We start from the raw sequence: 24,877 nt of genomic DNA, 5'->3' as shown, positions 1-24,877 counted from the left end.
AATATATGTGTTCTCTGTTCAGTCTACGCCCTCTCGGTGTGTATGCCAGCTACATTGTTGGTAAGCAGCACTAATAAAAAATGATGGATTTACGTATTTCTCTGACGGAGGCTACATTAAGATGAGCCAGAGACACTTTACAGCTCTTCAGTCAAAAGAAAAATGCAGGTAACTAAACCTCACACATTATTGAATGATGATGAAAAACTAGGTGAAGAAATCTTTGTGTAAAATATCTTTTTTCCAAGTAATAACATTCTTGCTCAGCAGAAAATCCTCTGTGAAGAACCATTTTTCATTGGTTAAGAGTTGTACATTTAGATATTGTAGAAAAAAGGCTGAGGTGTTATTGGTGTCATCCTTTCCTTCTGCCTATAACTTTTTATGGTTGTACAACAATGCATTTGCTGCTGGAAGATAGTATTAGCACACCTGAACAAGGTCACTTTTGAAGAACCGCAGGCTGTTTTAAGGTATCGAACAAACAACCAGTGCTGCTGTCTCACCGTTGAGTCTTCCCTAAAAAGGGGCAAGTACCACCTTTGTCGTTTTTATCCGGCCGCAGTTTCTCCCCATCTCTATCCTTTGACATGAAAGGACATTCATCATTCATCCCAGCTGGGGTAGGGAGATAATATGTTATAATCACTCACATCCTCAGCATCAGTCCCTGCTCGGTTATCAGGAACAAGCGCCAAAACATTGTGTAGCCTTGTAATGTAAATCCACCTGATGGCCATGTATCGGTTTTGAGGCTTGAAACATTATAACTGTATTGTTATGTAATACGATATCTTGAATGTTTACCTTGAATTGTGTTCAACATACCTGCACAATGTACCATGTCAGTGCTTTTCAATTGGATGTTTCAATACAACCCGTTCTCATTCCCCACTCTATAAATACCAACACTTGCTCAGTGGCCCTTGTCGTCTTACACTCGCGCACCCGAATCCTGAATTGTTGCTCTCCAGACATACTGTTAAAAAAACACACAACACTGTTAAATGAATCCTTACCGGCAATTATGTGTGGGGTCGCATACATTTTCAACATCTGGTAAGATTTGAAAAATCATGTGGGGCCAGCCTTAAGAAATGTTTAGCCTTCAGGCAAATTAACCGCCTTTAGTTTCTACACAACGTAGCTGAATTCAGTACTTCAATGTCACACTATCACATCCTCATGTTTTGATGTTCTGCTTTAAGTAGCTTTTATTGGCAAAGCAAGTATTGTTTAGAACATAAAGAACATAAGCATGAGTAGCAGAGAGGTGACTGATGCCGAGGAGTGATTTCAGAATTTTCTGCTTCTGTTTTGATTTGTTTGGCACATGCTTTGAAGTCAAGATGACCACAGGTGCCAGCCACCACAAAGAAGCAAGCTTCAAACCTTCCAAAGTACCTTTCAAGTGTACAGACATGTTTGGAAAGCTGTTGGAGTATTCCTGTAATATTTACTAGAATGTGCGGTGACATTTTCAAGGAAATGTACTGTAGGTAATACAAGGCACCTTTTTCTTTACAGAATACAGACTATTAAGCTGTTCGGCATAGCTAGTGTATGCTCTTAACAGTTCAAATATGTTTAAGTGGTTCAAGTGGAACATATTGACATCTTTTTAATTGTCTATATGGGGGGTTTACTACTTGTTTGAGCCGTTGCTGAGTGAGTATTGTAAAACAACGTGTGCATATTATACTTTTTGTTTACCAGTTTTGTACTTTACCGAAGTAAGATTTCATCAGAGTAATACTCTAAGTGGCATGGGCAGTAGTGTGATGTTACAAAACCGTTTAGAGGAGGCTAGGGCAGATGGTTGAACCAACAAAGTGTGTGATATTGTTGGTTCAAGAACAGACATGAACTTCTGGTGTCAGACATTGTCTTCTTTAAGTCATGATAAACTTTTTCTTCGCAAACATTTTGACATCACATAGCACAAAAAGCAAACGTGTGACGAATAATTAAGGTTACAATATTGTACATCTAGTTCTGGAAGCACAAGAAGAGTCATTTACTGGACTCTACGGGTAATACTGTCCTGCAATTGCGAGCACACTGAAAACTTAAAATTGAAACGTAGCTGGCCAATCAGGACGCGCCTACCCAAATACATTTGGACCCCACGGTGTGTAGGGCAAAACACACTGCCGACTGCCAATTTACATCCTTTTCAGCCCGTGGTGTTGGAGTGATAATGCCCGCTTGGTAGATGGCATCACTTGTGCTAATAAAACTAGGTTTACAATATTACAATTTTAATCTGACTCACACAGGCTCCGCCTTCTACTGGAGGTACAATGGGTGGAGCTCAATGAATGCAGGCCCTGCCGCAACATAACATTGACCCAACCACACTGATCTCGACTGGCTAGAGGTTATTTACCATGGGCCACCTGTTTCTTTATAACCTAGATATACCCCAATGGTAGGGTCTCTCCGTGTTATTTTCTTAGGAGATGCACTCACAAAGACATCCCGCCAGGCATTTCTTCAATAGGGTTTTAACAGCCAAACCATCACTGAAGTACCCAAACAGCTGTTCAGTGCGTCCGATTGGAGCCGAATATTTAACATGCCAATGGAAAATTGGGCAAAGCAGATGTAACATTACCTCCCTTTCCCCCGCATGGGGTTGAAGACACATACCATCCCGCGACCTCAAGCTAACACAACACACAAATAACCAAGTTGTCTCTGAATTTATAATTTTTCTGTGGGTGTCTGTAAAAAGGAATCTTTTCACTGCAACTACCAAGGGCTGCCAAGAAAAGTCAATCGATTACTGTCAAGGGGAGGATCCACTCCATCATAATGGCATTGTAGAGTTGTGGAGGAGGGTTGCCACCAAATAGTGATACGGTACTGTTTTGTCACAGGCATTTCTTTGGCTCAGAGGTTGGACTATTTCTGAGGCATAGCATGAATTTAGCTACATTCACTACTCTTTCTCCAGAGCACACGTAATACCAAACATGACATAAACATGACAAAAAGTGAGATACAGTAAGTTGCCATCAAACATCTACTCCCATACAACACGTACACCATTTTCACTCATGATAAAAAGGCATTTACGAATGGAGTGTTTTTTATACAGTAGACCGTTTTTGCTTTGCAGTTATTACACCTTAAAAATGAAACCCGATAGCACAAGGGAAAAAGTGAGGGATAAAAAATGGATGGCGATGGAAAGAGAAAAGGAGTGAGACAGTGTGTTTTCCATCTGAGGCAACCTTTCTAGGCAATTTGGGCCCCCATTTTAGAGGCCTAATGGGAGATGGACAGTGATGGACAGCACATGGTGGTTATTATTAATCTGGGAGAGGCAATTGGAGAACCTCTATTGACCTGCAGTAAATTAAATAAAGCCTATCCTGAAATGGCATTATTCTCCCTCAACTCTCCCTCTGCTCCTCTCTCCTCTCTTGACCCACTGCAAGGGATTAGAGCAAATAAATTAGGGAAATTCTGACGCTGTGGAATGATGATGGATATTGACCACACACAGTAAAAAGGTATATACAGTGTTTGAGAATTATTGCAACAGAGATTAATCTTTTGGGATTAATTGTGGGTTTGTAAAACAATTAAAATGTCTATGTATTTACAAAGTAAGAAGGTTTAGGTTAGGAAGGTTTACTGTTTTGTACCTACAGTAACTGTAGTTTTAAATTGCATTTTCCGGTCATGAACAATAACAACCTTTGTATTTGAAAAGGTTTATACTATAGTATAGTGAGTAATGCATTCAGTTGGTTTTTGACTGTTGTTTTGTTAAAGAAACAAGTCTGATCACATTTTGTGACTCAGTTAGGATCCAATCTTTGTGTGCTTGAGCAAGACAGTTTTAACAGGAAGCTTTTTGTTGTCACACGTCCAATATAGATACAAATCTTAGAGGTTTCGTCTCCTCACTCCACCAGATGAACCAGATATGAGAATACGCCTGTTTAGAGGACTGAGAAAATAGCCCTGTAGAAGTCACCTTGTGTCCAATAATAGCCTATACTCTGTTGTACAGCCATCCGTCTACTGTTAGTTATTTAGGACAACTTTACCCTAAAGTCTTCAGAAGACCTCAGGGTACCAGATTCTCGAGCAACAACCCTTTCTAACCTCTCTCTCATATGAAAACTTGATGGTGCATGCTCGCAGGGATGAACCCGATGGCGACATCTCTTTGGGTGCTCGTGTCTTTTACACTTGCCCTCTTACTTACTTGTTTGCCATGTAGAACCTCACCGAGCCAACAATAGTCAGGTGATCTTTTTCCTCCTGAACCACAGGTATAAGACAGAGTGGGCTGTGGAACAGATGAAAGAATAGAATGGTTTGTGGTCAGAAGAAAGGAAATGTTTTTGGAGGTAGATTCAGTTTTGTAGGAGCCAGTCAGCCCTCAGTAATTTTGGTAGTTGTACTTCCTCTACGGTGAATAAGGAAATCTATGATTTAAGGACCATAAAGACATGAACACTATTTCCCAGTTCTACATCTGCTGAAATTTGGGGTTCATTTTGCAATGCCTTGCTTTTCCTGATTGGACTTTTGCATTTTGAAGGGAGGACATTCATTCCATCTATATTTAGTGGGGGGTATTGTGGTTGGAATATGCAGCCTTGTTAAAGGGGGCTTTTTTTGAGTTGAACAAACCTTGGGGATATTCAAGTGGATGTTCTTTTCTTGTAAATATATTACATTTAGTTAGTGCATACATTTAATTTGTCTAACTGTGAATTCCTTTGTTGTAGTCAGGTGGACTTTAAATTTGAATTTCCTCTTTTAACCAGCTCTTACTGTAGTACCACAGTAGGTCTTGGATTACAATTGTAAATAGGCTTAACATTTAAGTTGATTTTTTCACAGAGGTAATTGCCATCATTTAATTCCATTCAATATTATTTGAAAAGTCAATACAACAAATACAACTTTGCCAAACAGGGCTTTACAACCTCTGTCCTTGGACTCTCGCATCTGATAAGGAAAGAAAAAAAAGAGGAAGAAACCACAGGGAGGGCAACTGAGGAGGGATCCCTCAACCAGGATAGAAGAAAATGCAATCTATAGAAGCAACAACATAATAATAAGTACAAGATAGACAATCTATATGACAGAAATTATACATACATACATACAATGAGGGTAGTAATAGCAGTAGTAGCAGTAATTATACCAAATAATTACAATAGAAAAATGATTACTAATAATAAAAACAGCAGCAGTGGATATAATAGAATCATAATAATATTAAAAGCAGTAATAGAAATGTGACTAATAATAACAGCAGTGGGTGTCAGACAAGGCCACGGCAGCAGGCACAACCATTGTCCAGGAAACCTGCGAGGCGAAAACGCACAGAGACTGTGGGGATGAAGCCAAGCTAGTAACATACATTAATGGGACATGAATGCATACAGACAGAGAGGTAGAAGACGAAAGATGAGCTCAGTGTAGCACAGGCAGTCTAGGCCTATAGCAGCATTTGCAGAGGCAGGTCCAAGGCAAGCCTGAGTCAGCCTTAACTATGAGTGTTATCAAAGAGGATAGTCTTAAGCCTACTCTTAAATGTGGTCAGGGTGTCTACACCTGAAACTGGAAGTTGGATCCACAAGAGAGAAGCCTGGTAACGGAAGGCTCTGGCTCCCATTCTACTTTTGGAGACTCGAGTAACCACAAGTAACCCTGCATTCTAGGTGCACAGTGCACAGTACTCTAGTGGGGTGGTAGGTTACTATGATATCTTTAAGATATGATGGTGCCTGACCATTTAGAGCTTTGTAGGTGAAGAGAAGGATCTTGAATTATATTCTGGATTTCACAGCAAACCAATACACTACTAATATGATCTCTTTTCTTTGTTTCTGTCAGTACAAGTGTTGCAGCATTCACTGGAGGGTATTGGGAGATTCATAAGAGCAGCCAAATGATAAGGAATAGGTAATAGGACGTGATGGTCAGTGGTGTCGAATGCAGCACTAAGACCTAACAAGACAAATACAGAGACGAGTCCTTTGTCTGATGCAATTAAAAGGTCATTAGTAATTTCCACTAGTGCAGTCTCTGGCTACGATGCACTCTAAATCCTGAATGAAAATCCTGAAATAAACTATTGATGCGTAGAAAGTCACAGAACTGATATACGACTGCTTTCTCAAGGATCTTAGCAAGAAAGGGAAGGTTAGAAATAGGTCTATAGGTATAGAGTCCTAAAGATCTATAGCCAAAACCTCTGGATCAAAGTGTGCGTTTTAAGAAAACATTTAATTACAAATACTTTGAATGACTGTGGCACATAGTCTGTTAGTACAGACAGATTGATCATATTTAGTAAGAGAGGGACAGGAGATGGGAGAAAAGCAATCAAAATAAACAATGCTTTCCAGCTGTTTCTAAGGTTCCTGTGTTTGAGGATTAATCGGTTTTGGTAAAGGCCAAGAGGTAATTCATTTAGTTGTTAAAATGTTATCATTTTCATGAAGTTGCTACTACTGAGTACTATAGGAATACATCGCTCAAGAGAGCTGTGACTCAGTTAGCCTGGCTACGTTGCTGAATTGAAACCTGGGGCTGTTGATATTTTTCTCTATTAATTATGAAAAATAGGCTGTTCTGGCATAATGGAGGGCCTTCCTATATGTTTCAAGACTATCCTGCCACACTAAAAAAGATTCTTCCAAATTTGTGGGTTTGAGGATTGTACGATGGAGCTAACCTTCTTTGTTTTGTTACCTTCTTCTTAAAGGGCCAATAGTTGAGTTGATTGTCATTCGCAGTTAGCCTGTCATGATTGACAAGATGATCAATTTGGGAGGGAAAAAAGTTAGCAGGAAGTCTTCTGTTCTATTGAGACGTACAGATACTCATCCAGATATTCATGGGTCTGAGATGATGAATCCTGCTGACGTTGTCGATTTCTGACTTCTCTTTTCATCTTTATTGAAATATCTCATCAGCTATTGAATGAATTGACATGGAATTTGGTACAAAAATACATATTCATAATCCCCAGAGGATGAATTGTAGAAACCTTTATATCTTGACCCATCATGGATGATACACTTTGGTTTATGATCCAATACTTGCAGAACTACTGGCCTTCCTGTCAGCCACAGCTGTACTGAACACTGTGTGTTAAGTGTTGATTAATAAATGTTAACATGCAAAACTAAGATGGTAATTATTTTACATGCTTAAGTATAGCCTTACAGAGCTGCTAGCTTGGCTGTATAATAGTCTTTTATAGTGGGACATACTAAGAAAAAAAGGTGATGCATAGTATCTGGAATAATATGAGCTAAGGCAGCTCCCTTCAACAGGCTGTATACACTTAATCACCCAACCCTGCAGAGCAGCTTGTTGAAATTTACATGCACTGGTTTGGAAATTGGGAGATGAGGTTGTAAGGCTCTGTATATGCTCACTAGCACTTATAGTGTCACCATTACTCTCCAACATCTCACATTGCCTTTGCCGTCTAATTTTCTCAGATTACAGGGGGAAAAGCCAGACGCTTGTACTTGCTGCCATTAAACCTAAATAAGGCAAGCCGAAGGTTTTGAGTCACGCTAAAAATGCAAGTAATTTTCCATAGTGCATGCTCGATCAGGGTGGATGGGTCTATAATCATTGGGCAAAAAGCAATTTATGCTACGAATGGAGCAGTGGTCAAACCTATAGAACCCATTAGAAGGTGATGCCTGCATGAGATAGAACAGAAAGCAGCGTAGCTTTCAAAGCACCTTTGATGCTTTCTAATTTGGTAATAGATTTTCATTAGGTAAGAGGAGTTGATAATCTATGCATTAGGACAGTTAAGTTCCATTGCGTAGGTTTCAGGACCAGTTGTGATTTCGGCTTATGAATGGACAGTATCCAGGTGATGGGGCACCATCTTGTTCAGGTTTCAGAAAAAAAAGGACAGAAAAAACACAAACATTTGTGTTTCAAAATACCTTCTCGTGAATAAGGGAGCAATTATGAAAAGAGAAAAGCTCTTCTGTTGCATCAGAGGTGATATACACCCCAGCGTGCCAATCAGTTTTGTGGTCATACGGAGAGATGAGTGAATGGCGGTTGTATTTAGTATGGAGAGATTTACGAGGGGAGATGAGCAGATACTGAAGGCAACTTCCCCCATCAGCACTGTCATTACCACCACTAACAAACTCCTCTGGGTGTGAGAGGACTACTCAACTGGTCGCTCAATGGATCCATTACCAGGGCATTAGGCATGCAAGATGAGAACAGTAAAATGTGTGCATGTTTTTGTGCATCTGTTTCTATGTATTGGTTTGTGAATATTATACTATGTGTTGACAAATGCAGTATTTCAGTGAATGCAAACCTGTTGGAAACAAAACACTGTGACAGATTATCATACAAACCTCTTTGGGTCATCTGCAAACCTGCAAACAGCTGTCGAAGGGCTTTTTGGTAAAATAAAATAGCCCTTCACACGCATATTATGCGTGCGCACACACACAAAATCCCACATGTTGGGACCCAAATGCGTCAATGCATTCACACATACACACACACACACAAAGGGGATGACACACAAGCTAACGTCCTTTATGGAGACCAAAGTGTCTGCCTAATGGGAAAAAAATCATTTTCCGAAGTACTTTGTTGCACCATCTGCATTATTTGGACAGTAATTGCTTCCGTAGTCTGCAGGTTAAAATGTGCAACCTCTAGGGCAGTGTAAATAATGGAGAAATGATAATCTTTTATCACTCCAAAAGTGTGTGTGGATTTAGTGAAAATCAGTATTATATTCGGCATGAATGTTCCACAGATTTGATCCTGTATTACATCTTCTTCTCTTCCATTTTTGACATTATAAAAACCATAAGTACAATTCTGTGGACACTTATAGTGAATGCTTTTATATATTTGGCAAGCCATGCCGCAGTCCATAAATCTTCTGACGATAAGTTGGTCAGAAGATTTATCAAGTCTAAAAGCATTTGTATATTATGAAATCAGTCCCAACTGTACAGGAGATCGACAGTGTCTGTTGACAAAAAAAAGCATTTAGTAATTGGAGATGAGCATAATCTTCAGCTGGAAATATTCTTAATTGCAGACATCTTGAGCCTAGGTGATATCAATCCCACCCAGGCCATCTCCATTCCATCAAATCTAAGAGAATGCTGTAGTTGTGACGCACTGCAATTGGAGATGTTGGAGTAATCCAATAAAGACATTAGTGTACCATTAGGAGGGCGCTTCCTGGCTTTGGAGGGACACACAGAGCCTTGTTTAGCCTAATAGAGCGTCCCTGTTAACGTTTATTTATGGCAGCAAGATGTCAAACCACTTAGAGGTGGAATGTTGCCTGTCCATTAAGGCTGTTGTCCAATGGGAAGCCTCAGAAAGAAGATAGTAGTGCTTGGCCTTCGTTGAATCTTCTTGTCCGGCCCTTTGTTTTCCAAAATAAATAGCTTTTGCCTTTTCAACCAGTAAAAAAGTGTCTCATAAACGTTCATACTAAAGGCATACATACTCTTCACCTGAAAACAGGTCCCATCAAACTCATGTTGAAAAAGGGATCTCACTTAGTTTCTAATCCAAATCCCTAACTTAATAATACTCAAAAAGAAAACTGAAAAATTAGTTATGCAGAATGAAGGTCTGTGTAAGGACCTGCTCTCAGCTTAGACAAATGTAATATTTAAGCACAGTGTTAGTCAGAGCTCACAAAATAAAGGTCATAAAGCAACAAGTCAAACCATGACCAGTAATCATAGTTTTTGTTTACCTGTGCAATGTCTACAGAACCATACCCTGTATTTCATAATTTAAACTGAAGATGAAAATATATGACTGAACGTGCACATAACCCGGTTATCCCATCGAATAACTATTTATTTGAGACAGCTGTCACTGATTAATCTCTGGTTGTGACCATTAGTGAAAACTCCAGTCGACATTGTACTTCCATACACTTAACACCATAGACAATCAAATTACACAGCAGTGCAATCAATTGCTTCAAAAATTGTGGTTTGTATTTCTCTCCTGTCAGTACGCTTCCTTGCCATCTTGCTTTTTTGCTCACACACACACACACACACACACTCTGTTTTTCTTTCTCTTTGTTTTGTCAGTCACTTAAGACCTTATACAAGATAATATTGCTTAATTCATTTCCAATCCCAACCAGTGTCTGGCAAAGTACTTGAAAAGTGATTCCATACTCATAATGAGTAATACTCATTACATATTACTCGTTACAAGTAATTAGTTACTCGTTTAGGGCTGGGCAATCAAAAATCACAATATTACGATATTATTATGATACAGCGATATTATAACGATACTGCGATATTCTGAGTATTGTGATAACATAAGGCTTATATTGCGATTTATTACTTTTTTCAACTTCAAATGATGTCCCCAAAGGAAAACTGTGTCAACATGTTTTATCTAATAAGATAAAGTTTTCAGTCTGTTCTCACTTCAATCATTTTTATTGCAGCAAAATAGGATTGTCAAGCAGACAGATAATGTCATAAATGTTGCATGAACCTGACAAACTGAACTGTTTGTATTACTACATAGTCCAGCTTAACTAAATGCAAACGTGTGGACTCAGTATATTAACTGTAACTTATATAAGTAGGATATACGAGTTGTATAACTTGCGATGCGTGGAAGTCAAGGGCAGAGAGACAGTTATGCGCTGCACTCTCCCCATGAGCCTGGCTACTGTTGGCAGATTTAACCCCGTTGTGAGACCAGATGTCTCTATCTTTGTTTTGACCAAAAAAAATTAACTGAAAAAGTAATTTTCTTCTTTTAAAAAAAAAATAGTTTATATAATAAAAGATCGATACTTGGCGTCCGGGTATCGATACAATCTCGCCACGCAAAATATCGCGATACTATCCTGTATCGATTTTTTCCCCCACCCCTACTAACTACCTCGTTATTGATATTGTGACAATATTTTATGGTCGACCATTGGTGCTTTTACACAATGTAATTTAAAAAAAATAATGAACAATGATATTATGAATAAGTTGGTAAATGCAAATAATAGAACAGCGAGAACAGTTTGGTAAGTTGAGAAGATTCCATAATTTTACTGTAATGCAGATTTTGAAACCTGTCACGGTTCGGCAATAAGACAACAGGGGATGGACTTAAATACAAATAGACAGTAAAAAACAGAGGGTTGATACACAGTGATTTATAAAAACAAGAAACGTCTAAAACAAAACTTACAAAATAAGGGAGTCTAAAAGTGAGTCACTGAAAAATACAATAGTTAAACCAGAACAGGCAAAACGACACAAAACAGATATCAGGTAACTTAGACGTGTGCACAAGCGACACCAACAAGAAGACAGCACGAACATAGCAGACGAACCAACCACCAGCAGACAAAAGACAGGACTATAAATACACAAGAAACTAATCAGGCAACAAGACACAGGTGGGCAGAGACAAGGGCAGCCTGAAAGCTGATTGGTGGAAGAAACACAAGGGAACAGAGCAAGGCTGACGGGACTAATACAACACAACACAGGTGATGACAGAAAAGTGGGGAAAGGAGGGAATACCACAATAATATAGACAGGAAGTCAAACAACCACAGGACACAGGGATATTCAAAATAAAACAGGAAATAAACTAAATCATACCAAAACTGTGACAAAACCAGGAAAATACACTCATGCTATATTACGATATCCAAAATCGAAGACAATGTCTTGTCTCAGATTGCAATATCGATAAAATAGCAATATATTGCCCAGCCCTATACTCGTTTCTCTACTTGAGTTTCTTAGCCCAGCTCTGTCAAAGCGTCCACATGCACAGCACTTTATCGTCACATATTTTTTCCATCTTCTGTATTTGACATTTAGAAACAGAAAATGTGTTTTTTAAAATTCCAAGCTAATCTATTGCTGTATTTACTTGACATGTCGAGCAGATTGAAATAACGGAGGCTTCTTGCTCTATTCAGCACCCCCTTCTAACTGATAACCCTCATAAGCTCTTGTAAGCTCTTGTCAGAACACTTCCTTCTTTGCTCCACTGATTTCCTGGCTTGTTTGATCTTGACATAGTGCTCTTTTCTTTGATGTAATCATGCACAGAGGAAAGAGCAGGAATGAGTGTTGAGAGGAGATTGTGTAATGCCAATCTCTGGTACGCGTATGGTATTTGAACAATCAACACCGAGCATCTGCATGATGTCGATTTTAAAGTAAAGTCACAGAAGCTGTGTTCGTCAAATTGCCGTAGTTACCAGATTTTAATTCAGTGGAAGTCAATATATTTTAGACAAAAATAAACGACTTATTTGTTTTGTGCACAAACACAAAGACTACTATTCCAAACAGCAAACTCAAGGTGATGTTTTATTTTGTGTAGGCTTTGCAATCGGGTTCATCCCCGTACGCATGCACTTTCATGAAGTATTTTTTTTTGCGCCCTTGTGCCCTGCAAGGGCCTCTCTTACGTCCGCACTTGCAATATATAATAACTTTGCGATCATAGTTGTGCTCTCATTTTTTCTTCAGCATCAAGCAGTCAACAAGTGAAGAAGTTAAGAATATGAAGATATTCAGTGTCTGTCGGTCTCCCTCCTCCCCTCAGACCTCTCACCTGCTAAGCTGCATCGGCGGTCTCCACACTGGGATGGCTAGCACAAGTTGGCTAGCGACCCAGCAGGTCGCTTGCCAGCTTGTGCTCTCTTTCCTTTTTAGGAGCTGCGCCATCAGACTGGGCAGACTGTCGGCTCACAGATGATGAGTTTGTCATCTCCACCTGCGACTCTCCCAGACATCCAGGATGAGGACCACTATGGCGTGCAAGAGTCTGCTGGCTCAGCTCCCTCCATGATGGGCTGTCTACCTGACTTTCCCTCCTTCTTGCTGGGAGCACTGGAGGTTCAGCCAAGTGCGGGTTTTTCTCCATCCCCACTGCTACCTGGAGAGCCGCAGCAGCGGATCATTTTCCCAACGCTAAGACACTTTTGTTTAGGACCTGTCGGTCATCATAACCACAGCTGCAGATCTGATAGGCATCGCGATGCCGGCTGAACAACCAGCCCCTGATCGCGGCCTCTAAGACATCTACCAAGAAGAGCCGAAGGCCAGACGTCCTAAACTGTAACCTCACTTCAGCCCTCACACAGGCTTTTTTCAACCCTCAAAAACTATACCGCACATCTCATCAGGACCCATCTATGCTCGCCTCACTGACAGCTCGCACCAGTGTGCCACTCGGGTGGCTGCAGCACAGAAAAAGCCCAAGGCTCTCTCTCCGGAGCTAGCCCCTGACATTGATGAGGCTGTCATGGCTGTCCTGACCCTCAACTCGGCTTCTATGGTGGCAGTGTCCAGAATTATGGCTTAGCAAACGATGATGCAGTGTAACAGTTGGATCAGACGGGAGATGCTGGAAGGTCCCATATCCCCCGGTGAGCTTTTTGGACCACTCCACGAGAAGGTCACGGCTCGAGTGAAAACTGACCTCCTGCTAATTTCCTGTTGCCAATCCTGCCTGCCTCTGATGATCCTGTCTTGTCTAATTCCAGCTAAACTCACCAGGCTTCTGTCTCCCACCTTGAGATATGCTTCTTTCAGCTTGGTTCCTGTTTGCCTGTGGATGTGTGGTGTTTCCATCCAATGTCGACGCTACAATGTAAGTGTTCCTGTCTACTTACCTGCGGTTTCCTGTGGTCCAGAGACTCTCACCGTGTCGCCACACTTGCTATTGTGTCCTGTCGGTACCTACCTGCAAGCTTCCCAATCCTTACTGGTTTGTCTGCTTGGACTGTTAGCTTCCCTGGTTTCCCGATCCTCTGCGACCACAACTACATCTCCTGACTGCTCCTCTCCGGTACCGTTACCTTCACCTGAACTGCCTGTGTGCTGGTTTACAAGCCCTGCTGTGCTCCTTCTGAGTTTGGCATTGAAAGTCAATACCAACTGTTTCTGCTCTCCTGTGTGATGTAATTAGGTCCTACTACTACCCATTAAAGTAGGACTGGTTTGGGAAGACAAAGGTGGATCTGTTCTCCTGACAACAGAATACACAATCCGGACTCCATGAACACAACAGACCACTACTGTGTGGAGAGAGGCGTAGGCCCATGCCATGTCCCTTGCCTTGGGTGTTAACCTACCTTTAAAAATGAGAAGAGAATAATTTGGCCCCATCAGCAGTCAAAGCGTATGCTTTAGCTGTTTTCTCCTGCAATGAAGGCTATGGAGAGTGATAGTTTTTTGCGCATTCCTTACTGAAGCACCTTTCGTAGGTAGATAGATGATAGAAACCTTGCCTTCTCTGGCACCATGGATTTACTGCTGGTGGTGCGCACTCTCTGGGAACTTCCTTATGAGCCGATAACCCAAATCTCTTGCAAAAAGCTATTTCTCAAGACAGAAGTCGTCCTAGCTCAGCCCGGCCTGCCTAGCCCTGACATCAGCTAGAGCAAAGCTTGGAACAGCAAAAAAACATCAGCACAGCAAAAAAAATATGAATCAGCTGTTTGGAGGCAAAATTAAGATTGTGGACATCATCCCTTAATGTAGCTTTCTAGCTATTTAGCTAAATCACCACAAGAAATGGCCACAGATTGGCAGCAATGGTGAACTGATGCATGTACAGGATGTTGTTAATGACCTAACTGAAATAACAAGTCTTGACTGTGTGTATTTCATGATAATTGAAATAATGTTGGGAGGAAACTGATTAGTTTGGATAAAACAAAACAACGGCCCTAACAATAAGTGAATGAGTTGAAACTAATTGGCAGTCAGATTTTTAGGCACATACTCATGTACCCACATACCCTCAAATTCCTTTATTTCCTTTTGGCTAACTGACGATATTTTCATGCTCAAGCGTGAACAAGGAAGTTTCCATCAATCAACATGGACCTGGAAGAATGTTTTGGGGAATTTGGAGGCACTGCAAACTAAGTACGTCAACATAACACAAACTGAACAGTGTTGGGAGCAACCATTGATGTATTGATTGATCACAACAAGATTAGAAAGACCATGAACAACTAGTCTAACCAAAAAATGGGTGTTTCTCTCTCTCTCTTTTTTTGTCACAGTAGTTAGCCAATAAAGGAATCACTTTCTGAACCCTGTATGGAAATTGTGTGTGTTTTGAATTATGACCACAGCAAGTGAGCGAGCATATGGATAAAGGTATTGGCCCCGGCGAGGCTCAAAGAGGCTGCAGCAGGACGCAGTGCTCCATCAATATCAGATTTTAAATTGGAAAAACGTTTGTGTGTCACAAGGGGGCCGAACCAATGGGGCAACTTGATGAATGGGCCGTCTTGGTGATTGATGGTCAAGGGGGAGCGGTCAGAGGGAAAGTTATGCCACACTGTGTCAATTGCAGGTTGTTTGCCTCTCATGAATAGTGATAACTGAAAAGGTGTGCAGTAAGTACCCTTGACATGACCATTATACTTTTTGCAGGTTAGACTTGCAGTCAACATCCATTACCCCAACTCAAATATTCAAATGTTCCACAACAGCAACAAGGACGACTAAAAAAAGGGCGATCCAAAAAAAAAGGGTGATCCAATCATTGCTCCATTCAGGCCATGTTCCATGGTAAATTTCTTTGTAGATGCACACATGCAATATTTGTATTCTTTCATAAAAACCATCGTACTATCAGAATAGATAAAGGCATATTGTCTAAACCAAGTTTGCATGCTTCCACATCCATTTTCAACACAATCAAGGACACACGTACACACACAGACCCATGTGTATTAGCAATAAATGGCCTTGCTAAGTAGCTTTAGGTATTGCCATTTGCACTGCCATTTTACATTTTCAACACTTGATACAATCCCATGAGTCTGGAATAGCATCACATATTGGGAGGGCTTTATCATAGAGAGGGAAGGCTGTATTTCAGGCTCCTGAAACTTACGTTAGTTGTCTAGCTAGCCAGTAGGGCACGCTCACATGCCCAGACATGCACTAAAAGCGTGCATGGCCGGCCGTCTATGTCAACAAAGCAAGGAGAAGCTCGGAGTACAACACACAGAGTCATGCTGCGTTCACACCAAACGCATCGAAAATTGATGGACGCGAATTTGCGTCAAACGCCAAATCGCCCCGACGCGCGAGTTGAAATTTTTCAACTCCTGCGAAATATTCGCGTTACGCCCCGGCACGATAGCCTATCAGCGTTGAGTTGCTCCCCCTGTCATCAGCGACGTCCTGCCGTTGCTGAATCAGGAAATAAATACAGAACCACCTGTCTGTGTTCACCCAGAGCTCTACGATCAAATCGGCATCATTACGTAGTTATTTCGGAGTCCCTTTTTGTCGGAGAAGACAAGTACAAATCTGCATCATTACGTAGTTATTTCGGAGTCCTTTTTTGTCGGTTTATTGCCGTTAAATCACAGCCAAATCAGCCCCGCCCCCTGTCCGGCGAGTCCAGCGCGATTCACACATGAACACAAATGGTCCCCGGCGGTTTGACCGGCGTCGCGATGGACGCGAATATGTGGCGCGATGAATTCGCGACGCGTTTGGTGCGAACACAGCAAAATAGTGACTTAATTCTCTACTCAGGTAGACATTACTCCACTATATCTTTAGACAGCAAATTGTTGTTTGCTGCTACATTAAAGCTATAATAATGAGTTAAATGTCTGATTGCTATGGTTGCAACATTAAACATTTGGCAATAAACACAAAGGGAATATCATTAGTTTCAAGTATTTACTTATAAATATATAATTTATTCAGCAAATTGAAAATTTCACCTGGTGGTGGTACTAGTTGTTTACTGGTATTGGTAAGCTCTATAAATTATCCACTGGCTACATTAGAACATCTGTTATCAGATGTATAGCTGATGGGTTTCTAGGTTGTCCCAAAGGAGACTTGAATAAATGTAGCAAATTCAATGGCAATCCTTGGAATAGTTGATGAGACATTTTACTCAAAACCTCTAATGTCAACCTCATGGTGGCTCTAGAGCAGGGGTGGGCAATTGTTTTTCCCAAGGGGCCACATGAGAAACAGAGACTGTTGTGGAAGACCGGACCAATAGACTGAACTCAATCCTGCTCAATATTATTCCACCTTTTTTATAAAAAGCAGTAAATTGTATGGTTTTGAAATGGTTTCAAAACTAGTCTACTATTCTTCTCAAACAATCCTCTCAGAAATTTAACTAAAAACCACTATTTCCTTTCATCAATAAACACAAAAGAAAACTAATTATTCAAGTATGGCTGGCTGGACGATTGCACCGTGCAGCATAAAGTATAGTGCTGCAAAACCCTGTTTATTCTGAGTGTAGCCGCTCAAGTGTTGCGTTTGGATTTATTTATATGTTATTCCAACCCTCACAGGAAAATGATTGTGTTCAAGTAGGCTACAATACAACTACAGCTGGAGAAGACATGAGAGAGTGAAAGGAATTCTTGTCTTGTTATTTTTTTATCAGCATGCATAAAGCGCTACAGCTTTACTATCCCTTTGCTGTCAGCCCAGTGACTGAGGAAATTGGGAATGATGGTCACTGCCATTGTGAATGATTAAAAGTGAATGAATGAGCACACAGAGAGCGCTGAGAGAGGATGAGAGCATGCCACCAGGTGCACGTCACAGAGAACAGTAATGAATGGCAGGGGAGAGAAGAAAGGGGAAGAGGATGAGAGAAATGAGAGGACAGACGGAGTAATGGGGAAATGAGTAGATGTAGGGAAAAGAGAAAGAAACACAGGTGTGGATGAGAAAAGAGCGGGGCTGACAGTCGGGTCAGGTTCTTTTAAAATTACAGTACTAAGATGTTGAATGTGGGCTCACAAAAACACCGGAAAGAGAGCATTTCCAAATGTGTCACATCTAATACAGGCTTCAAAAAGAATCTGCTTTAAATTCCAGAAAGGGTATCATGTCGACAAAAAGAAGGAGGCGACATGTGTGCTACATGGCTAAACGGAACGAAAACAATATTGGCATGGACAGCATGGGCATGTCTGTCTTCGGCCCTGACACAGGGAGCAATCCAACTCACGTCAACCAAGGAACATGCATCCTAATATTATGAGGGAATGGCCAAAAAGCAAAACCTTTTTTTTTTTCATAATCTACTGTCCATTGATAAACCACTGTTTAGCTGTGACTGACTGAATCAATACATTCACACATTGTAATAATAGCACTGATCACAGGAGGAGCCCCCTTACAAGGCTTTCATTGACTTAGCTTCTTATCTTATTGTCTCAGCCCAATACAAAAGGCCATGGCATTGTTCAGCCAATCATGATCTGTTTACCTAATCTTATGAAACTCCTTTCATGAAAAAAAAACCCCACAATACTCCTTCTCACCAGTCCTTGGCTCTGTCATCATGGAGCCGGAATAATCATGTATGTTGATTTTGGGCAGCAATGTGACGCTATGATTGAAGATACGGTTTCATACATTGATGGGCACATATTCTGTCCCTGATGTGTCTTTCCTTCTGTCAACTCGGGTCCTTTTCAGGAACCACATGGATTTGTGAATTGACCTTTCAGCAAACCCCTCCCCGAACAGCGGTTATCCAATCACAGCTCAGCAAACATAACCATCCCGAGATGTCCCAAGCCGTTGAGGGCCATATAGAAGTGAAATATAAGGCATAAGAATGTTGAGTCTCACAGTGAGTTTAGCTAAATACAAAGATTTGCTAGGCTTTGTTATCTCTCCTCTCTCTTTGTTGTTAGGAGAGAGCAGTGTACATAACATCCAGGGTATAGCAGCTTCTCATTTTTAGGCAGCAGACAGTTAAAATGACAGACGTTCCCGGCGGCAGATCATATCAGCCTGTGAGTAAGGGCAAAATTAAACATGTCTGTTGTAGTTACAGAGTTGGTTAGTCCTGATCCTTAACGACCTTTTTCTTGAAATAAGCTGTTCAATCCAAATAATAGCTAACAGCCAATATATCTAGCAGAACACACACTAGAGCAGAAAGCATAATAGAGCATAAATCTATGTGTTGCTTGTCGAAGTCCATTTTTCTTCACTATGCAAGGCCATGGGAAGTATGGGTGCAGAGGGTGCAGCACTACACCCTGGCAGATGCTGTAAATAAATTAATAAAAACTTTGATTTGATTGTTGTTGTTTTATGTTCATATTCTAATGATATTTTGATATTTGTAAGTGGTCAACAGTGGATCCTCCAGATTTTCAGTCTGGTTGGAAATTCAGTTTAGGTCTCACCATCACATACTTGCAATCAAGCGCGCAACAGCACAAGAATTGGCAACAGAATTTCTTTTTTTTTTACTGAATTTCTTTATAAATTCTTCAAAAAGAGCAAAACCCTGTGGATAAGAAACAGCTGACAGTAGCACCTGCAGCGCACATGATCTCTCTTTCTCTCTCTCTCACACAAACATACACACCCACAAACAAATGATGCATCCTTGACATCTACTGGTGAACTTTAACAAAATAGGATTCTTATGTTTCGGTCTACACTGTTTCCTTTAGCCTAATGTTTGGCTGCACTGTTAAAGTAATTCCACAGTCCAGACTCCACAGTTTCAGGATTTTATCTGCTTTGACCTCCCACCTCCAACTCACACATATTGAGTCAGCCCCACAGCATCCCCCCCCCTCGCGGCTATGATAACCATCTAAAATGGGTTATGTTCATATTTCTTCTTATGATACTGCTTGTAAAATACAAGAATACAGAGTAATGCGTTTCTTTACTTCCATGTTGTCTATGTGGATCGTCAACTGGTGAGGATGCAGACATCCTGTGTCCGGGACATGTAGCTGTAGCCCCAATCTCTTAGCATAATGTCATGTAAGCAGCCATTATGTGGATTTTCACAATTTCCCTATTACAGTCAGCCAAAGTTTTCAACAAACTCACAAAGTAACACATAATTAGCTTGCCAGCTTGCTACAGCTGAAACGTTCGGCCACCAAATGTTGGTCACCGGCTAGAAATGAAAACCTGAATTTCTCTTAAATTGAGTGAGTAAAAAAAAAAAATTGGCCACCATCATTATAAACTGCATATGTGCCTTTCTTCAAGGGAACATTTGACAGGCATGGTATAATCAAGGGATGGGGCTCAGTGAAGGGTCAATTGATTTTGAAAATCTGTTGTAAACATCAGGCAAGGAGCGTCAACATCAATTAAGCAGGGTCAGAGTTTACAGGCATCTTTAACATCTGCACATCATTTTAAAAAGTGATGACTGCTGCAAAATAAACTGTTTTCCACCAGATATTCTGTCACTGTGCCGGTCTAAGCAAACAAAACTTGATAACCTGCTCACAGTGTCAAAAACCTGGAATTTGTCCAATATTTGCATTGCATTAGGTTACTTGTTTGCCATATAGGTCAAGTGAGGCCTGATTGAACTGGCAAGGTTTTTCATTTGTCTGATGGGGTGAAGAGTGAGACATTGAGATCCAGATATATTTCTGGATGAAAACTGAGCCAGGGAGCACACAGGCTGGAGTTTGTCCCCTCAGGGTCTAACTGCCTTGTCTCTTGGCTGTACTTCTTATCAAGTGTTTCATGAAAGACATAATCAGCCAGCATTTCTTTCATGTATTAGATTATGGAGTATAGGGCAGAATCAAAACTTGAGGGAGACTTTGCCAAAAGTTCTATCAATCTTCCATTTAACTTTGTACTGAATACTTTGAGTGTTTCTCTTTCAAAATAAAGTTAAATTCACAAGGTTGAACAGCCAATAATTGCAGGATTTTCATACCTATAAATGCAATAGAAAGGGAGTTAATGGTTCTTGAATAGATATATTGATTTCCAGGGAAATTGTGTCGCCATAACAAAGATACATTCGTAAAAACAGCCATAAAGAAAGCAGTCAATCAGAAATAAGTGGAAAAAAGGACTGATGGATGAAGAGAAAAATGAGGTGAAATTCAGAATGATGAAAGGGATATGTTGGTAAAACTTAACAAGGCCACGCAGGACAATCCCACTATCAGATGCAGCAGGTATAACACAAAGACAACTGAAATGAGGGAAACGCACCTCACAGATGTAAGATCCACTCCAGATGGGGAAATGTATTCTGATTACTCTCACCACATCCTCCTATGGGGAGAGCCTTATCTGTGTTCCCTCATAACAATGTACAGAATATAAATCTATACTTCTCCCGTGGCTCCCCCTCTCTCCCATCTGCTTACAGTGTGATGAAGCAGCTCTCGCCATTGCAGAGTGCTTGTGTAGCACGGCTTGCTCTTGGCCCCGAGGCTGTCAGGCATTAGCCACGCTAACATTGATACTGACAGGAAGAGGAATTTATTGCTTCACTTCAGTGCCTTTTGCCAACTGCATATTTCCGGCTGGTCATTTAATGGGAAATGGTGATGACAATGGTGAATGACATAAGTAAATACTACTAGGTAGTTGACTTCAAATATTTATGGTGTAGGTCCCCCACTGTGTTGGTTCTACTGGAGTTGAAGCTTTAAACATCCTGAGGAGAGAGATGGCACTTTAGAGCAGTGGTTCTCAACTGGTCTGGCTGCGGGTCCCACCATCACCCCTTAATGACAAGCCGGGACCCACTACAATATATACCCAATATATATATATATATATATATATATATATATATATATATATATAATTTGGGTATATCTATATTCAAGAAGTCTAGTAGTAGTAACAAGTATCTGTGTAGTAAACAACTGTCAAATCAAATAAAGAAAGCACACATCAATTATATTTGAACAATTATTATTCTCATTTTTCAAATTTAACTGGATGGATTATAAATAATACATAGAAATACATAAATAAATGTTCTTCTCATTTCAAGTAAAATAACGGCTGGATTAAAAAATTAATTACGTAACGAAATTCAATTTAGAAAACTTATTTTCACTGAATTATCCTGCAGCTTTAAACTCAGTCCATTCAGGATGAAGTGAAAAAGCCACAATCTTATATTTTTCTCATCTTCTAAAAAGAGAAATTAGTGTTTGAAGAATTCACCTCTATGAGTCTGTCCAGTCAGAGTCTAATGACTCTGGTCTCTCTGGATATTTTTCTCTTTTGGAAATCATCCTATGATTTGACTTTCACATCTCACACTACAACAGTCCTGCTCTGCTCTCTGTATCCTCGTCTCTCCCTGTGTGTCACGGTGTTTGTACATCTCACTCAAGCCAGGAAACTTGTCAGAATGCCCATATTTGATTGGCTGAGCTTTTTTTTTTTTTTTTTTTTTCAGGCAAAGGCCCGCGACCCACTGAAAACGGGTCCGTGACCCACTTTTGGGTCGCGACCCACCAGATGAGAATCACTGCTTTAGAGACTACATTTGACGAATCAGCCTCTAAGAATGACGCTCATTCGTCAAATGGGAAAAAAAACATCGGGTTTTCATTGCGAACCAGTCAAACATGGTGTTATTATAAAGGTGAAGAACTTATTTTTGGCACTAAGATGCATGGTCACAATATAATTTTATTCAGTGCTAGCATGACATGAAACTACCCACTTTTACATTACTTTCTGTTGCTTATGCTTTAGATTCAGAACTTTCGAACCTCTCTCTTTCTTCTTGAGCAGCCCCCCACCAACCCCATTTGGTAGCTGGCAGGAAGATAATGAGTGTAATTACTCAAGAAGCAAATGGAGTTCACATCTTCAGTGAGGAGAACATCTACGGTGCTGTGTCAGTGGGAAAGTTCAACTCCCCACAGAGACAGGGCCACAGCCATTGTTGACTGTTTTGCTGACCCACACTACAGGCAAGGCACTGAGCACCCACGGGGGGCTGTGACTATCATAACACCAGACTATAGTTTGTTAGAATGGGGAAAATTGAATGCCCGGCTGAATATAACGTCTTCACAGGTGCTTTGTCCCCCACAATAACCGCTGCATGCACTATATAAATGTGTCACGGTTCCTGTTTTTACAGACTGAAGAATCTGGATATGTGCCACAACCACTGTTGAAGTGTGTAAAGGTTAAACCATTACTGAGCTTGAGCTTGTTTAATACACCTTTTAGCTTAACTTAAAAGTACAGCAAACTAGAACTCCGCTTTCCAAAATGCAAAGAGCACATTGATGAAGATTGTTACTATGAAAGATCATAAATAAAAGCATGGATTACATTTGTCAAAATAACAGCAGTGATTGCAGAAGAGCCTCCTGACCCCACATGTTGCCTCAAATGCCAGCAAAATAAATTGGGATTTAGTTGATTTTGTTGATTAGAGAACCGATCAACTTCTAGAAAACAAGAGCTGCTTCGTCAAAATGGCCACCAAGGCAGTGGGATTTGGGTTTTTGTATTGAAGCAAAAAACAACTCCAACTGATCGGGGTTGCTAAATATGGAAATTTTACGAAAGTACAAGAAAGACTGCGTATATGAATGGGTCAAACAAACACAGGATTTACACCCTAGAGACTGCTGTTCTGTCACGTAGCCTCACCAGTCAGATACCACGCTGTTGGGCTCTGGCCTATGGCTTAAACATGTGCTGTGGACAAAGAGAATCGGGCCTTCACTGTTTCAAGCACAGGTCTCATCCTGACTTGTAGTTTGATGAGAACAAGCCTCCTCTGGGTGAAATTTCACACTCAGGTGTGAATTCCCCCCCCCCCAAAAAACCATGGTAACCTGAATGCACCGCTGCAATCTCATTGGCCGAAGGCCAAGAGACCCCAGGACCCCTGTGGTTCAACCCCCATTCTACAAAACTGTCTGCAGGTTCACACCTCCTTGCTTTTTCCCGTCGACCTCCGTCGAACAGGGAGCACACCACGCTCTCTTCGCTCGGACACCCCCCGTCCAGGCCACAGAAGAACCAACTTTCCCCGCCAGCGCAACGCTGGCCACGAGGAAACAACGGCCATCAAACCCTCAAACCCTGTCAGGTCACGAGCCATTTCGCTGGACGAAACAGCCCGCGATAACGAATCTGCATCAGCATTCGTTCAGTGCTTTCTGCTTCTTTTTATTTTGTGCACAAACCGGCACAGAGGAGCCGACGAAGCCTCGCTCCTCTCCTGACCGATGATTACCGGGAGACCTACGGACCACGTCGTCTCAGCCGAAGTTAAACTGTCCTCCCTGCAGCGAGTACAGATCGGACCTGCGTTTGCTCCAGAGCCACGCCACGACGGACCGAAGCCGCACCAGCAAACGCCGTGCGACACACAGCGCCCGCTGCAAAGCCGCGCTGCAAGCAGCCCCCCCCCCCCTGTCCCCCTTCCCGACGAGGAAGACGGACCATTTTGCCACAAACACTTCCACGTTGCAACGAAGCATCTACAAGTAAGATTCTTGGCATTTGGGCATAGCTTAGCTTAAATTAACTTAAGTTTAATTCAGGCCATTCATTTATATGTTGATATTCCCGTGTTTTTGTGTATTTAAGTTACTGTCGCGTGATATCGAGATATTGCGCAATCATTACGGACCAGAGAAGTTCCGTTGTATTCGTGTAACTGCTATGACTGTTTCTTTGGGATTATTTTCATTCATTGTATTCCACTCCGTGTGGAAGTTCTCTTTTCATTAACTCGACTCGGTGAGTGAGCTGAGGTGCGTGGTTTATCACGGCATAAGTTACCGGCAGTTCAAAGACGACAGCGGTATATTTATGCATGATAGAACCAGCAAGCAGGCTCCCTACCACATCGCACGCCGAAGCGTGATTCACTTCGAGTTCTCGCTCCTTTTTCTCTTTCCTCCTTCCACGAAACACGCACACACACAGCTCCTAGCTCTACCCCTGGGGAACCTCGTTCAAACGAGCGCCTCACATCACGTCCTGCCCAGGCACACGTGAATTACATACAGCAGCCTAACTGCCATTTTGGTCCGCGTCACTCGACTCCG

This window comes from Melanostigma gelatinosum (genome assembly GCF_949748355.1).
Source record: "Melanostigma gelatinosum genome assembly, chromosome: 10".
NCBI lineage: Eukaryota > Metazoa > Chordata > Actinopteri > Perciformes > Zoarcidae > Melanostigma > Melanostigma gelatinosum.
Note: the sequence above shows the minus strand (reverse complement) of the source record.